Genomic DNA, 18,472 nt, shown 5'->3' with positions numbered 1-18,472 from the left:
CACCAAATAAATGAAAATGGAGGTGGCTATATGGTAGGCTATATCAATGTACAGCCACTCAACTACAGTTTCTTTAAACATTGTAGAGAAACGTGAGGTGTCATTCTACTGTGCTGTCACAGAACCCAGCAAGAAGACTCCCAGAAGCACCTTCCAGGGAAGTTGTGGAACGGGAGGTGGAGCAGACCTCACTCAGCCCGGCCCCTGCCCTGCCCAAGAGCTCACTCCCTGGACAGAGACCTGAGCACCGACTGAGGAGTGCTCACCCACGGGGCTGCTGGGCCTCTTGGGGCAGGTTATGGGAGATACAAACCCACAGTGGGAATGAGGAAGGGAGCAGCTCTGTGGGGGACAGTCGGGGCCACTAAGTCGGGTCTCCCCTGGAGCAACAAAGGGAGGCCTCCCTTCTGCTTCTCCCTCACACTAAGGGCAAAAGGAACAGAGGGAAAGTGGGGCACCGGGGTCTGCCTCAGGGCGCTTCCCTCCCGTTCTCTACTTTTCCTTCCTTTGGTTTCTCAGCCATGAGCACTCTCTTGTTTATCCCAATGAAACTCTAAAGAATTAAACTCCTTAAGAGAGTCTGACGTTCCTCACTGAAACAAAAGAGCCATTGCGCCGTCAGCACAAAATGTATCCAACTCCTGTCCCTGGGACACTTACGTCAACTCCAACGCACTCCCTTGTTCCAAGGTGTCCCCCCAAACTATGTACAACACTAAGTGAAAATTGCCTAGAGACAGTGCAAGAAGTGTGCAATTAGCCACGGAAAACAACGTCACTGAGCCATTTCACTAGCTTTTTTCTTTGTAAAGACCCAAAATTAGTATTTCCCAGTTGCCTTACTCCTTTTGTGTAAGGAAAGCTTACGTTGATCCTCTTTCAGCCTTTAACAAACATAAATACAGCATCTCTAATAACATCTGAGTGAATCCTCACACAAGAATCACACAAACCCTCCATGAGCTTCCTCGGGGCTGTGATCCACTTACTACACAGCCACCAGGAGCACACAAACACCTGCTAATGGGCCCCACAAAGTTCCAGTTTAAATAAATGTCACTGTCATTCCCAAAGCAAAGACAGTTTTGTAGTCTTGCCTCTGCATTGTTTGGCGGGGAACAGAGTGCTGCCGCAGCTGCCCATCAATGCATGAAACATCGAATGTTCCAGGTTCAGGTGCTGTTTGTCATAAGCTTTCAAAACCCAGGTTCCCTTTTGCAGCCAGAAGATGGACTGGACCACATTCAAACACCCATTTCACTGGGCAATGAGGGAGGGACCCAATGCAACGGAGAAGACATAACTTGATGAAATAATTTCGTCATGAAGCTGTGGCATCAAGCCCACCTTCAAAACTGAGCTTCTCTACTGCATGTTCCTGTAGTCAGTCACTGGAATAAACAGCCTTCCTCTTACATAAACCATGAAGCTCCCTGTTTCTCAAATAATCATCCCCAAACTCTAGCACAACTAGAAACAAATTCAAGACTAAGAGACACCTCGGAGATCACAAGTATTTCCCAGTAGGCTGCAAAACCACTGCCACCTGAAATTTTCATCAAGCTTGGAGGGCACACACAGGTCTCCTGTGATCATCTTATTTACAATGGCCAGAAAGAAATGCAGGAAATGGGTTACAGAGAGAACAGGTTGTTCCCATCTACTCTGCCCCAAGTAGCAGTGTTCTTCCAAAGTCACATCTCATATTGTCACCTTTTTTTCAATACCTTCAATGTTTCCCCCACACTAAGGATGAAATCCTAACTCCTCTCTTCAATCCCACCTGTTGCTCTCAGTGTCTCCCTAATGTCACTCAGATGCAAATTCCATACTCACGCTAAGGTCTAGGAAGTCACCAGGTAGCGGAGGAAACTGTAGGTGCAAAGGCAGGTACCAGAGGCTGGCAGAAGTTGAGAGGGGGGTAAGGTCAAGCTTTGGCGTGAGACAGGACTGGGCCCATTTGGCTATGGACAATGTGCTTGGTGCAAGACAGGGAGCCCCCATAAGCCTGAAGCTCATCATCTACAAAATGGGGATCAAACTCCACTCTGGCCTCACTGGGCTACCATGCAGAGGAAACAAGAGTGCACTTCACAGGTGTGGCAGGGTGAATGCTAAGCACAGGAGCAATTTTCCACAACAGGTACTGATGTTGGAGACATGGTAGAGGAGACCAAGAAGCAGGTCTCTAGAGATCAGCTGGAAAAGGGCCCTCCCCAGAGATCGTGCCTCCCGACCAGGATGTACCACACTAGGGAGCTGGGTGGCTGTGGGGAAATTCACTGTCCCAAAGCAAGAACGTCGCGGAGTCACTAACCATCTGCCAGACCGGGTTCTCAAGTGAACCACATAATTCACAACCTGTTACATTTGGTCAGACAAATCGCGATAAGACACTTGAGGGAAGAGGGGTGTCACAGAAGGGCTCTCCAAGAGACACTCAGGAGTCACCATCTAATGGGCTTTGTGTGCCACACAGCCTCCAGGGACAGACCCCTCCCTACATCCCACCAGACACATGTTCTGGATCGTCAATGCTCAGAGCCAGTTTGAGGTTCATGTCTCTTTCTGCTCTTAGTGGTTTTGTTCCATGGCAATTACCCTGAAAATATTTAGGAAGGAAGTGCCATTTATCAACACCAATGACAGTGACAAATCAAAAGCCAAAGCCAGATGGAGAGACAATGAACATGGCTGACAACTCCCAGCACCCAGGATGAGCCAAAGGATGAGGCATGGAGACCCGGTTCTCAGAAAGGCCCGAGGGGAACTGGAGGCTAGAGGAAGATGTGGCCCTCAGCTGTGCCAGGAAGGTACACAACCGATCAGGTGACAAGGTGCCAGGCTATGAGTCGCCCTTTGGATTTCATCCTCTGGCTAGAGAGAAGAAGGTAGAGATATGCAAGGAGTTTGAGTACCAAGGCTGCTCAATATGTATCAATGTTTGGAAGTCTCCGTCTTTGGCTTAGCAAATCCCTGCTGCACGGTCACCTGCCTGTCTTCTTGCACATGCGCTCAAAGCACAAATTCAACTGCCAATGGCTAGAACTTGCCTAAATGCTCACAGGGGACTGGTTAACTATCCCAGGGTTCCCTACATTCCTACTGACTACCCCATTGGCAGACAGCACTGATTCATCACAATATTCCTTTAGAGGATCCCCAGGCAGCCGTGACCAGTCAGTCAGGGGCTTGGCCTAGCACATGACATCTATTTAGTAGCCCTAGCCTAGAAGATGGAGGACAGTGTCTTCCAGAAGGTGACATTTAAGTTGAGACTTGGAAGATGATGCCTTGGGAGTTTAGGGGAATGAGAAATCTCTTCCAGCTGGAGTATCAGGGAAGATGATCTCCAAAAATAATGTGGTTGAAAAAGCTTTAAATCTGTGAAAATCCCAGGGATTATCATAATTACCTGCCAAATCATGAAAGGATTATAAATTGTTTTTTTTTTTAAGCCTCTGGTATTTCTTTTTATATTAGAATGTTCCATGCCATCACATCCAAGTAAATAATGCCTCACCCTCTTTGAGCTAAGAAATCAGATGTTTCTTGCTTGAGAACGAGACACCTCTCTATGTCCAAGTGTCCATAGAATCTGAGGCTCTTCTGGTCACATCCTCAAACTCTCCAAGAACACTTACTTGGATGGTTCAGAATCCATCTACCACCGAATGGAACCCTCCCTCCACTGTCTTCTGGCCCAGTTCACAGTGGCTGTGGGAGGCGTCTGGAAACCCTCTATAACAACTCCCTGGCACTAGCCAACATCCACACTGCCTTAACACACTTGTGAGCACCAACTGCATACCAGCCCTCTGCAGGCTTTAGGAATCCCCACAGCCTCCCTGCAGGTGGGCACACCTTCCTCACAGGTGAGGCTGTCAAGGTTTTAAAGAGCTGAAGTGTCAGGGTCAGGAAGCGACAGAGTAGGTATGCGGACCTGTGCTCTTATGGCCCTACTCTCTGGGGTCTTTACCCAGACATCCTGGGTGGGTCAGAAAGCTGACCCCCTTCGTGGTCACAGAAGGTAAGTCTATCCCACCCAATAGAGGGGAGGGGCATGGTGTGGACCAGGGGCTCAGTCCCATCTGATCATGAGTCTCCTAGAAGGTTTCTTTCTGAAAAATGAAGATTTCTGGGCCTCCCTTCATTGACAAAGGGGGAATCTAAGAAGTACTTTCTGAAGGCCCTAGTGACTGCAATGACCAATCGCTGGCAAAGACAAAGGGGCAGCAGTTCCCATACACAGCTTGGGACTGCAGTGGGGCCATCTTGTTATGGAAAACACAACTTTCCAGTCCATAATCTGTAAGACAAGATTTCACAAGCTCCTCCACAGGTCAGCTCTCAAACTCCAGATTCTCACATGAACAAAACCACAAGCCAGAGAAAAACTGCCAGGACCCTGACTTCTAGCAACAGTAGGCAGGAAATGTCACTGGGTGGTGTCACTGCTCTCAGCCAGTCTACACAAGCAAGCACCAGACAAGGGGAGACCATGGACCACTGTCACTGCACACAATGCTGGCCATCAGTGTGTGAGGTAAGACCAGGTGGAAAGTGAGTAGCACTTAGAGAGGTTTAAAGCAATCTCCTAATGCTAGGGATTCCTGGGATTTCATGGTTTTTCTAAATTTTTAACAAAAGTATCAGTCTAATGAATTGGGATTTTAAAAGCAATTAGAAAGGCACTCATACACTGTGTCTAAAGCCATGTCTTACATTTGTTATGGTGACAATGGCAAACAATATCAATGGGGAAAAAAAACAAACACAGCCTCTTTGATAGAATTTGTTAAGGAAAAAAACAGAACCAGTATCATCAATATCCACTGTTCTTTCAGATTTTTTTTTTTCCTTGAACTGAAAATTGAGCCCAGGGTGCCTTACCAGTGAGCTATGTTCCCATCCCTTTTTATTTTGAGATAGTATCTTACTAAGTTGCCAGGCTGGCCTTGAACTTGAGATCCTCCTCCTTCAGTGTGCCCTTCTGCCTTGTGAGCATCACAAATGTGTCAAGGCAGAAGGGCACACTGAATAGGAATCCTTATGGCCTCCCAAGTAGCTGGCATTACAGATGACAGGCGTGCGCCACATAGCTGCCTAAATGTTACTTTCTTGTAGCGTGTCACTTTGGTCTTTAAAACTAAGAAAAATGAGGTGTGTTAGCTGAAGTGACTGGTGTTCAGACCTAGCCCAGGACGCAGAGGCCTGTGAAGTCATCAAAAACCTGTAGCTGTCAGTCTCTCTGACCGCAGAGCTGTGGGACACTCTCAGAGATGCCTGACCACACTGACTTACCAGAGGAGGAAGGTAAGGATCGGGGCCCGAGTAGAAGCCCAGGGTCACAGAGTCCATGAGTGACAGTAAAAGAGGACCTCCAGCTATTATGGTCCCAAAGCCCATGCTCCTTCCATCACACGGCACTTCAGGTGACAAATGAGACAGGGAGAGAAGTAATACACCTGCCTAGGAGTAGAGAATCCAGGATCAGGGAGGTGAGTGCCTATTTCCTGACCAGACCACAAGGCCCTCAACAGAGATCAAGGGGAATTGTTGAAACTGAGGTGTTCTCCCCGCGTAAAAGATGATGGTGACACGAAGCGGCAGGGCAGAAAAGGGTAGGCCAAGGGAGCCTTCCCGCTGTACCAGGAACGGTCCACGTTCTCTCCCACACCTCCCCACCAGGTAAGAGCTGCCGCTGTCCCTAATTGAGTAGCTGAGGAAACTGAGGCACAGAAAAGGTAAACAACTTGCTCAAGGCCACACAGAAAGTAAGCAGCAGAACTGGGACACACTGCTGAGCCCATGCTTGTGACCACACTCCTCCATCCTGCCTGGACCTCACAGTGAAGGGCTGTCTTCAGCTCTCACTTCTCGGAGCCTCTGAAGTCAGTGTGGCTTGTCACAGGCCAGCTCACAGACTTCCCTGTTAGGGGAGGAAGGAGTACACAGGTAGATAAGAACCTTAAAAGCAAGGGCTCCTGTGGAACTCGGGCCCAAAGGACACTGTAGCAAGGATCCTGGGACACCCCCACCCCCGGGAGCCAGATGAGCCTTCTCCAAAGGGACTTTGCTTCACGTTGAGGTATTTTGGAAATTAGTTTCTAAATGAAAATCCCACATGAAGACAGTCCAGGGGGTTGTCAGATGTTACTTCTGGTTGTGCCACAAGGAGGATCCCTCTAAGGAAAGAGGACCCAGATGGGGGAGAGAAAAATGCAGAGCGTGAAGGTCAAGTGCACTCCTGTCTCTCCACTGCTGTGACCTTAAGTGAGCAGTTACACATCTGTGGTTCCTGGGCTCTTATTTGTAAAATGAGGATGCTGTCTGTCACCTACTGGACAGGGCCATCAGGAGGTACACAGAAATCATAGTGTGGACCCCACGAGCCTGAAGGAACATGACTATGCCTCCTATGGCACAGGCTCCCGGCACAGGTCAAGCCTGCAGGGTCAGACTCACCCCCACCTTCCAGAGGAGGAAAACCCTGGGACCCAGAGGCCAAGCGAGTGTCCAGAGTCGGGGGTCTTTAGAAAGGGGCTTGGTCTGACTCCAGAGCACAGGGTTCTGCATCTGGTCCACCTTTTGCCTCGACTCCACTGTGAGCAGGGCTGACCCGGGGAAGGCACCCAGGAGCCTTCTCAACACTATGGTATAAAGCCACAGGGCAGGCTCGATGGGGACCCATGAAGTAGAGCTGCCCTCAAGGGCCACTAACAGAGCCACCAAGGCAAGTGAGTCTTGTAAGTAACCCTGGTGGTAGCTTTGCATTTAAGAGAGTACCCTAATTTCCTCAGTAACAAGGCCCTCTGTGCCCCAGAGAGCAAACAGCACTGGCTGGGATCAGCCCTGAACGGGGGACCCCAGCACCAGCTCCACTGGTAAGGGGAGCCCAGAGAGACAGGTGCCCCATAACTGTCATAGTCTGCCTGAGCTCTGAGCCCAGGTCCCCAATATCTGCCCTCCTTCCTCCTGTCACATGGCTATTCAGCAAACACTTGAGTGAACTGTGGAGATGCAGAACAGCTGATGTGAGTGATCCAGATGACCCTATTTGCATGAAGGAGCAAGAGCAGAATAGATGGAAATGACAGTGTCACAGCAGCACCCAGCACCTTCTTGGTGGCTGTTAGATAAATGGTGAAGAAAAGGCAGACGCAGAACCACAGGCCTGGCTTTGTGCTGATGTGCCCTCGCCTCAGAGCAACGCAGACGCCTCCACACAGCAGGTGCTGGCAACTCTCACGGAACTGCTGGCACAACCAGGAGAGGCCCGCGGCACAGCAGGCACCATGCAAGCTCCAGAGCTGGCGGCCGCCCCTTCCCAGACGCGACCATGGGCAACTCACTGTCGACCTCTTTGCATCTCGGTTCCTCACCCACAAATGAGGTGAAGAACATTGCGAAACTCACGAGGCTTCTGTGAGGTTTAAATAGTCCATACAACAGAAGGCCTTAGCTTAGGCTTGGCATACACAAGGCACACCAGTAATGCTACCGGCTGGCACCATGTTAAGCAAGCACCAGCAGAACAGGCAGAGCCCCTGGTCCTGTGGGAGCCACACCCCTCAGCTCCCTCAGACCTGGCCCCTCCTCCACCCGCTGCCAGACCATGGTCTGCCCTCAGCCTGGACAATCAGCCAACCCCCGCTCCCCACCCATGCTCCAAGGGCCCTCCTAAAACAGACACGCTCACTCATGGCCCTTCTCTGCTGCCCCTCAATGACAATGGCAGATTAGCCGATACCTGCAATTGCTTCAGAATAATGCCGGGTGAGTAGGACTGGCCCTACCCTGACGAGCACTGGCCGGGTGGGACTGTGAACTGGCCACAGAGCTACACCGTACTATCTTGTCTACGTTCACATTTCTCCATATCCAAAGTTTAAAAAAAAAAAAAAAACCTTCAATGGCTTCCCACTAATTTCCTTGGGCTGGGAGAGAAGCAAGGAAGAGAGGATGGGGGAGGACACATTTCAAGGGAAGGGCTGACGCCAACCAATGAGCACCTGCCCAAACCTGCCTCCCTCCCTCATGCCCATTATGGTTTGGATGTGACACATCCCCCAAAAGCTCACGTGTGAGACAACACAAGAAGTTCAGAGGAGATGATTGGGTTGTAAGAGTCTTAATCCCCCAGTAGGGACTAACTGAGTGGGAACTGAAGAGGTGGGCGTGGCTGGAGGAGGTGGCACTGGGACGTGGCTTTGGGGTATATATTTATCTGTCAAGTGGAGCGACTCTCTGCTTCCTGATCACCATGTGAGCTGCTTCCCCTGCCACACCCTTCCACCATGATATTCTGCCTCACCTTGAGCCCCGAGGAATAGAGCCTGCTCTCTATGGACAGAGACCTCTGAAACCATAAGCCTCCAAATAAACTTTTCCTCCTCTATGATTGTCCTGGTCAGATCTTTCAGTCACAGTGGTGGAAAGGCTGATGACAACACCCCAACATCCCATCCACTCTTCAGGCTTCACTACTCCTCAGTTCACCTCCTTCAATCCAGCCATCCCCCTCCTCCATGAGACTGCTCAGGAGCAGCAGCAACAGCCGCTGATTGGGAAGCACTTTATATACACCAACACACCAGCCTCAATGTACAGCCTCTTTTGGGCAAGTGCCTGAGTGGCCTTGGGGCCTGGGTTTGGCGAGTGGAACACCCCCAGGGCCACACACCACTAAGCAGTAAACAATCTGCACTCCTCCAACTACACGGGGTGGCCTTACATGCTACACCAGTGTTGGTGCTGCTCCTGTTTACAGAGGAAGAGAAGAGGACTGCAGGACCTACAACAACTGTCCACGGTCACACAGGGATGGCTGCAAGAGCTGACAGCAGGCCATGCTCTACTCGATTTGGCGTACCAGCAGGTGGGCCTCCTGCTGGCATGGAGCACAGGAGCCCACCTAGCTCCACGAGTCTGAGATGGCCACTGATGACCCAAACACAGCGGAGGAGAAGGGAGCCAGGCTCCTCTGTTCACACAGCACATGTGACCTGGCACCACACCACGGTTACAATCACAAGTTCAAAACACCGCATCCGCCGGGCCTGGAAAAGTGGGTCAGGAATGACTTTAAAAGGCTCTGCGGGCCTCCTCTCAACAGCACTGCAGCTGCAGCTTGCTCACAGAGGACGGCTATTGATTTCCTGAGATCCCAGGCTGGGCAGCAGCTCATGTTAGCCCGTCTTCCCCCAGGACAGAAAGCCTCTTCCAGGCCACCGGGCAGGCAGCAGAGCCGGAGGAGGAGGAAGGCACAGCTGGGCATCACCAGGAGCAAGCACTCTCTGCTGGGCCCAGGGTCACACAGTATTCCTGACCTGGCTCATCCACAGTCTCCTGCAACCCACCCAGGGCATGGCTCCTTCTCAGAAATCCACCTTCACTATCGGAGAATTCTCCCTCATTCGCTCCACAGATACGTGTCGAGCAGCTATCAAGCCATCTCAAACACAGTAATTCAAGCAGCAAACAAAAATCAAGTCTCTGTCCTCATGGCATCCCCATCCCAGCTGTCACTGCCGTCTGACAGACGTGCAAACAGAGGTTTGCAGAAGCTGAGCTGCAGTCAGAGCGAACAACAGAGCCTGCTGCGGGGCTGGGCCCAGGGCCTCCCACAGTCACCCTTCTGTCTCACAAGGCTCCCTCAGCCAGGCCCTGCCGTGCCTTGGTGCTTGGCTCTGAAGCCACTCATCCACTGGCTATTCAGTCACATGCCTGCTTTGGTCAACAACCACTTATGGGGCAACTGTGGGCCAGGGACGATCCTGGGTGTCAGTGTGCCAGGACCCCACTCTACACTCAAGGAGTTCCCTGTCTTGTGAGGATACAGCGGATCAAGTTCCCAAATGGTGTGACCAGTGATATAGCAAGAACCCTCAGGTCCCCAGGATCATGGAGGAGAGGTGTCACCCAGCCTGGGGCCAGAGAAAGGGTGGAGGACTTTACCCTAAACTGAGGCTCCAGTGTAGGACAAGGGCAGCCAGCACAGAACAGGTTCAAAGCCAGGCTGCTCCCCAGCCTGCCTCCCACCTGCTCTGTCTCCTCAACTGTAATAGCTCTCTGTCCTGCTGAGTGGGACATAAACTGGTAAGACCTGACTTGAGAGCAATCAGCCTGGCACAGAGCAGGGGCGCACCACAGGGCAGCTTATTATTATGCCAGAGAATTGGCTGCCAGACCCAGCAAGTTACATAACACTGGGCATCCAACGCGGGCTTCCCAACACTGAGGTTTCTCCAAAAAATATTTCACCGTGAAGTGCTGCTTCTGCATTTATTTTGCAGGGTGGTGCAAAGCACAGACTTTCTATAAAGATGTAAATTCTGAAACTATGTGGCTCTTTATGATATTCTAATGTTTTCCAGAAATTGGGAGGTCGGTGAGCCTGTTTAATCATCTGCCTTTGGAAGGAATACGCAGAGCCCTCCTGAATATTTCAACCACAGCTCAATAAATTATGTCCAAGTTTCAAAAGAAAGACAGTAAATGAAAAACATTAAATTTCATGAGCGTCAGAACTGTTTTTCTCCCTTGAGAGTCCCTTTGTCATACCAAACCAAGCTCACTTAAGACAGAGCAGAGCCCCTTCAGGGGGCGGCTTTGCTCCTGCTGAGAAGGGGACATAGCCATTTATTTGTACAAACAGGAATTTGTGCACAAAAACACCTGCAGAGAGGGTGCGGGGCCCCTCACTGTGCTCACGCATACACCAGCAGAGTTGGGAAGTGGCTTGGAGGATGCACTTGGAGCTGGATGGGTCCCACTCTGCCAGTGACCTGTTGGTGACCTTGGGAGAGTCCTTCAACCTCTCCAGGCCTCAGTTTCAGCATCTGCAAAATGGCAGCCACAGAAACATTCACACCGTGTGGTTGTTAGGATTAAGTGGGTCAATATTTAACTAGGGCTCAATAACATACTGCTATTTTGATTCTTAGATCTTTGACTGGTGCACAAATGCGTGCACCTGTGACACTTCCTTCAGCCCCACGGCCACCATAGTGGAAAGAGAAGGTGGGATGGTTTTGAAAAACAACATGGGATTTAAACCAGACACACAGGCCCAGAATCTGGGACGATGCTGGCTGCTGTCCCGTGGACAGGAGTGGCTACTATTCCTGTCCAGTTGTGAACACTGAAGCCTCTGCCTCACCAGCAACAGGGAGCTTGCAGCCTGTTGTCTTGGGGGCCTATGGCCACAGCGGACATCATACATGCTGAAGCACTGAGCACACGGGCCACTAGGGGGAAAGGTCAGTCACCCCCTTCCTCCTCAGGGGCCACAGGAACACAACCTTCCCTCAGGGTCAATGAACTCTGTCCATAACACTCAGTGAGGACAACACAGCAGTAGCCCAGCTGTCTGCAGGTCCTGGAGAGTCAGCTGGACCCAGGAGGAAGATGGAGTCCACTTCCCAGAATCTGGAGGAGGAAAGGAGCTTGTGCTTCTAGGACATCAAGCTGGGCATCAGGCCAAATGTCCTCACTTCCTGGCACAGCACCCTGAGTTGGAAGTGAGGTCACCAGCCCACAATGGCCCTCCCTCTAGGGGAGCGACCAGGAGACTGGCACCCACCACCCTTGAGCTTCCCATCCCCTGTGCAAAGCAGGACACAAAGGCTCCAGGAAGAAGTTACGTATGTCACTTCTGAGTCACAGCACAGAACACAGTGTGTGCAACCCTGCTGCTGCCCCTTCTGTTACCCCATGGGGTGAGAGAGCCTTGTTCTCCAGATGGCATGGCTATAGGAGGGTGTCACCACATGGACCAGGGTGCTCCCAGCTTACAGCTGGACAGCCACAGTGGACACACAATGCCCATGGGAAACATGTGCCTTTATTTTGTTAAAGAATGAGACAGGAGCTCTTGATCTGCAACAGAACCATCCTACCCTGACCAATACCAGCCTCTGCTCCATAGTCCTACATCTTCCTAGCTCTCTCACAACCAGCCTCTGTGAGAAATGGCACAGAGGCCACGGATGTCTGTCAAAGGCTGCTTCACAGAAGCCACAGGAGAAACTGGACTCAAATCAAGTCAACACCACATCACTGTGGCCAGGAGTTTTGGAGGGAGAACCGCCCTATGCTGGGGTTCCTTATTCACCAAAGCGTGGCTCCGTGGCCCAACATCAGGGTACATATAGGCTTAAGGATGCCATGGCCACGAAACTGGGATAGTGCCACTTCTATCAAGGGACAACAATAACAACCTGATAAGACATCACCAAGATACCTGTGGGCCAGGCTGCACCAAAGGTTTCTGTACTAGGGGTGCTAACAGTTATCCTGTTGCTGAGCTCACAGGGAGTTTTGCATGGGGTTGCCTATCTCTTGTTCAACCTAAGAGCCAACTAAGATTACCCTCTCATTAGTCATATAATCTAATACTAATCTAATACCAACATACTACAACAATAAAATCCATAGATAGCGAAGTAGGTGAAATATCAGAGAAGGAGTTTGGAATATACATATTAAAGTGATTTAGGAATTAAAGAATGACCTTAGTGAGCAGATATAGGCAAAAATCAAACACACCAACAAAGAGATAAGAGAGCAAATACAAGTTGTAAGAGATAACTTCAAGAAAGAGAGAGATACTGAAAAAAAAAAGAAATCCTCAAAATGAAAAAAAAAAAAACCAATAAGCCAATTATAAGAATCAATAGATAGCATCACTCACCCACAGACTAGATCACTTAGAAGACAGGACCTCAGACAATGAAGACAAAATATACAATCTTGAAAATAAAGTTGACCTCAGAGTGAGGATGGTAAGAAACCTGAACAGAACATCCAAGAATTATGGGATACCATCAAAAGTCCAAATTTAAGATTTATTGGGATAGAGGAAGGTTCAGAGATTCAAACCAAAGGAATGCACAATCTCTTCAATGAAATAATATCAGAAAATTTCCCAAGCATGAAGAATGAATTAGAAAATCAAATACAAGAGGCCTATAGGACACCAAATGTATAAAATTACAACAGATCTACACCAAGATACACTATAATGAAAATGCCTAGCATACAGAATAAGGATAGAATTTTAAAGACTGCAAGAGAGAAAAGTCAGATTACTGATAAGGGAAAAACCAATTTGGATCTCAGCTGATTTTCCAACCCAGACTTTCAAAGCCTGGAGATCCTGGAACAACATATAACAAGCTCTAAAAGAAAATGAATGCCAACCAAGAATCTTATATCCAGCAAAATTAAGCTTCAAATTTGACGATGAAATAAAAACCTTCCACAATTAACAAAAATTAAAAGAATTTACAGCAGGAAAGCCTGCACTACAGAACATTCTTGGCAAAATACTCCACAAGGAGGAAACGAAAAACAATGAAATTCTGCAAAGAGAAGAACTACAATAAAGGAAAAGCCAACCAAAACAGAAACCAAGTCAAGCTAAATATCAAAAATAAACAAAAATGACTGGTAATACAAATCATGTCTCAATAATAACCCTAAATGTTAATGGCCTAAACTCACCAATCAAAAGACAGACTAGTAGATTGGATTAAAAAAAAAAAAAAAGACCCAACAATATGCTGCCTTAAAGAGACTCTTCTCATAGGAAAAGATGCCCGCAGACTGAAGGTGAAAGGTTGGGATAAAATATACCATTCATATGGTCTACGTAAGCAACCAGGGGTTTCCATCTCTATATAAAATTGATTTCAAGCCAACGTTAATCAAAAGGGATAAAGAGGGACATTTCACACTGCTTAAGGGAACCATACATCAACAAGACAGACAGACACACACACACACGCACCCCAAAATATCACACTGAATGCCTTAAATATATACAAGTTATATTTATCCATTATACCTTGATAAAGCTGAAAAATTTTTTAAAAATTTAAAAGATCTACATCTAACAACTTTGGTACCAGGGTGACATGAAGGTGACATGGACGGGGCTTTTGGAGGGAGGATAAACCTAGTTTTGCATCTTAGCTCCATTGCCTCTACCTGGGAAAGTCTGAACAGGTGGCACCATTTCTCCATACTTGGTCCCTTGCATGTAAAAGGTCTACCCCTACCTGCTGTGTAGACAGTCAGGAAGATAAAACAGAGAAAAAAAAGCCCTCAAGGGTCTGGTCAACGCTGGTCCTCCATCAACATTCACCTGCCCTCTGGGCTTCCTCTAGTGCCAGCCTTGGGGTGATGATGTAGCTGGCAGCCCACTCAGGGACCCAGCCTGGATCCTGGCTGGCCAGCGTCAGTCACCCAACCACATAATAAACAAAAGAAAAAAAAAAAAAAAGAAAAATTCTATGGGGACTAGGAGAAGCCACTAGAGTCCTGTAGGTCCCATGGAAGCAATTATACTGTACAGAGACACAAAGGCCAGGTGACACACAGATGCTTTGCCAGAAATACATGGGTCTTAATGTCCTGTCCCCAGCATAAAGAAGTTCAGAAGTTGACAATTTGACACTTTTCAAAGGAGGTCTGCTTCAATGACAGAAAAAGGACATGGTTTTCTTACACCTCTAATGTCCATCTCTAAAATGGGAAAGCAAATGATTCATCACTTGCCATTCCTTCAGCACACGCTAAGCAGCGTAAACGTCAACACCAAGCACAAGCCCCAGACAAAGAGGAAACACTGTGTCCCAACTACTTTTCTCTAAAAGGAAAAAAAATTGAGGTGTTAGTGTCACAATAGCACAAAGAGCTGCTGGTAAAATGTGCCAAGGGGCCCAGGCCAACCCGAACACCGCCATGACAGACACAAGGGCAGTGCCAACAGCTTTATGTCACCTGCTACAAGGTTGTTGCCTTTTAAAAATTCCTTCCAAGAGTGCTCCGCAGTCAGGTTTATCTCTGGCTCCCAAGCTGTCGCAGAGGCTAAGCAGAGACTCTTTTCCATACCTTAGCTTTACCCATGAAACAATAAATTCCAAACCAAGACTTTCTTCCTAAAAGCTGAAACGCCTGGAATATGAAAGAGTTTCTGCCTTCTGTTAGCTACTCCAAGAACGAGCACTACCTCTGGGTTTGTAATAATGCCTAACTTAATTTATTCAAAAATGTAAATATTATATTTTTCTGCATCCCCAAAGGACAACTGCTCTTTTGATTTGACAAAGGTTTATTAAAGACAAAGAGCCAGGCCACTGTTGCACATTCAGATACAGACAGGCCACCTTCATGGTTGTGGTTGGACTGTGGGCAGCAAGGGAGGGCGAGGGCAGTGGTGGGGAGAGTCCAGTGGCCTGGGTTCCAACCCTGATCCTCCAGCTCTGAGCTGAAGACCTTGAGCATGCAGTCATCCTGGCAAGGCCTTAGCAGCTCATTAGTAAATCAGGGATGGTTGGGGTGCACAGCTCATGGCAGGGGAGGCCCTAACATTGTCTAGCATATAAATGGGGTGCCAGAGCATTAGCTGCCCTCACCCCCCATAATCACTGATCAGAGCCTTTTTTGATGGACAACTTCTTACTCTCCATGCAGCAACTATTTCAGGCAAAATTAGAAATTCTTCTCCCCGACTAAAAGACCTCCCACCCCTGTCTCCCCAGAGTACAAGGCCCTCAAAGATATGTAACCCAGCCTCTATGACAACGGCAAATGATGACCAGCCTCCTGGAAACCTCCAGAGAGGCAGAGACTCCCAGGACACCACTTCCAGAAGTACTCCTGAATGTCCCACTCACCCATCACCTGCTGCAAGTCATTTCCCACAGGAAAAGTAGTGAAGTGACAATCAACCCCCCATTGTGTGCACCTTGGTAAAGTCCATTTTGAACAATGCTCAATGGATGACATCTCCACGTGTTTGCCTGTGAAATCAGATCTGAGGGGCTCCAGTTTTAAAATTACAGGATGGGGTGCTGGTGACATAAAGCAGAGGGGCCAATGCAAATGCCTACAGAGCCCCGGCAGGTCAGAGAAGGGAAGAGGAAGGCCAGTAGGGAAGGCAGGGTGTGGCGAGGACCAGCCTGTGGGCAGCCACTCGCCGGCCCAGGTGAACACAGACCTAACAACAGGATCCAACAGCAGACATTCCCATTTAAAAAAAAAAAAATTAGAAATTATGAATTTTATCAAAAATACCCTGATGGTTCAACTTGTCAATGAAAATATTAAGAACATTAAACTGGGCATGGTGGTGCATGCCGGTAATCCCAGTGACTTGGGAGGCCAAGACAGGAGGATTGACACTTTGAGACCAGCCTCAGCAACTTAGAAAGACCCTGTCTCAAACTACATTAGCCAAATGAAGTAGCTCTGAGGGCTAGATGTGGCTCAGTTTACCAGACTCCCCTCTGATTTAAAGGAGTCTCACCAAAAAATTTGTCTCTGAGAGGAAAAATGCTTTGAAATCAGAATAGGGACCCCTTTATCTGTCTGCTTTACAAATCCAAGAAGAGACAACCCTTGCGAAATGCTCCGTACAGTGTCTCGTCACATTCAGACACGGCCCTAAAGTGGCCCTGTCTACACAGGAAGCCAGTGCTTCACACAGACACGGCCCCAGCCCCACAGTCCCCGTTTGCCTTCAGAAGACCGTGAGGCTGCCCCAACTGGATGAGCTCATCCAGGTGCCCTGTGCCATCCAGACTGCCATCATCCACTGCACCCAAATCAACATTCATCCTTCCACTGCTTGTCTTCCACCCAGAACTCCACAGCCCGACCTGGATGGCTATAGAAATGACAGCCTTTTAAGTGTGATTCCTCCTCGTTTCCTCTGAGCTAGAAAGGCAAAGGCATCTTGTCTCTTCCTTACAGATGTACAAAAATTAGACCATCCCCAAACTTAATAGACCCATCAGCTACAAAAGGAAACAGCCAATGTTCCCATGAGGTGGCATCGATGCCACTAGGTGGCACAGAGAAAACAAGGGACCTAGAAATGCTGGGTGTCCAATTTGGCAATTGCACTTGCTATTCTCAATCAAGTCTCTGCAAACAACTGGAAAGGGCATGGCTCAACCCCTTCCCCAGTCACTCCACATTACAGAAGTACACCCCCCACCCCTGTCCCGGACTCAGCCTATATAGGAGAGACTCAAACAATGGCCCAAGCCAGACCTTATCACCTGGTTGGAGAGAGCCTCATCAGACAACAGGCACCATGAAAAGACTGGAGAAGAGGGAGCCTTGTTCAGTCACTAGACCTAACCTCACAGATACCTGATGACAAGCTGGCGGATGAATAAGCAAAGGGACACTGAATCCAACACATCCATATCTGGTCAATGATCACCTTATTCAATCAAATTGATCAGATTATTGAATCTCTGAGCCTCACGTTTCTCCTCTCTCAAATAGAGACACCGCCACCCCGCACCATCTCAACATTGCTATAAAACTGAACCCACACCAGCCCTGAGCCCATGCACCCCGTGTGCTGAAGCCTTGCCTCCCTTCTCCAAGCCCTGCCTCTGAACCACCACCAGCAGAACTTGCATGACACACACCCACCATGTGGGCAAGGCAGACCATGAGGGTCTCGAGGTGACCCAGCAGAGGAGCTAAGTTGGAGGTGAGTCTTGAAGGGTTGGAACAGATGGAGTTGTGGGGAAGGATGGTCATGGAAGCCAGGAGGAAGAGCAGCAGATAGGATCCTGAGGGGCCGACCAGGTGACCAGTCTCCAGAACAATAAAGGCTGGGGACAGAGAAGCAACAGAGATCAGGCTTGGAAGGTGACAGACAAGGCCTCCACCCTGAGGATGACCAGGAGCTGGGACACAGGTGAGCCTGGGCCTCAAGATGGGGTTCTGCTGGAGCATCTGCCGAAGGACCCTGGGGAGCCTGACACCATCCCACCACACCCTGGGTCCTTCTCAAACTTTTCTTCATGGTCTTAAACACAATCGAGACAGAGGAAGATTTAGAAGCATCACTTTAACAAGCAAAAGGACACACAGCAAAGAGAGTAATACATTTTAAAAACATTGTCAATAAGCTGCTTTACCAAGACACAACTACTAAATGAGCAACCCCAGCTAGATGCATATGTCAACTTGCTCAGAATCCATGCAACATGGGAGAGCTTCATTCAGAGGGAAGCCAGAGGCAACCAATGGCAGTAAAGGAATCAGGCCGCACACAGGAATGTGTGCCCACACAGCCTTGGTTCTGGGGCACACTGAAAACTCACCTCTCTCTGTCAACTTTCCACTGAGTACAACAGTAGCGATGTTAACAGCAGCAACAAAAGTAACTACAGTAGTCCCCCCTATATGGGTGAGGGGCAGTACCCTGAGACATTCCAGCAGTGACTGAAACCAGGGATGGTACCCAAAGCTATATGTAATATATTCTCCCTATAAATACATACCTATGATACAGTTTAATTTACATATAGGCAGATTAACAATAAAACAATGATAACAAGATGCTTTAATAGAAGTTATTTAAAACTTACAAATTGTTATTCTGGAATTTTCCATTAATACTTGTAAACCATGGTAACTGTAGGAAACAAGTCAT

General features: G+C 48.7%; 1 protein-coding gene across 3 annotated transcripts in view; it reads right to left on the bottom strand.

Moving 5' to 3' along the window:
• Snx29 (sorting nexin 29) overlaps window positions 1-18,472 on the bottom strand; it is a 389,526-nt gene that overhangs the window by 125,759 nt on the left and 245,295 nt on the right. The gene's annotated exons all lie outside the window — the stretch shown is intronic.

The sequence above is a fragment of the Callospermophilus lateralis genome, chromosome 19 (assembly GCF_048772815.1).
Source record: "Callospermophilus lateralis isolate mCalLat2 chromosome 19, mCalLat2.hap1, whole genome shotgun sequence".
Lineage (NCBI taxonomy): Eukaryota > Metazoa > Chordata > Mammalia > Rodentia > Sciuridae > Callospermophilus > Callospermophilus lateralis.
The sequence above is the reverse complement of the archived record's forward strand: the minus strand, read 5'-3'. Positions and strand labels throughout refer to the sequence as shown.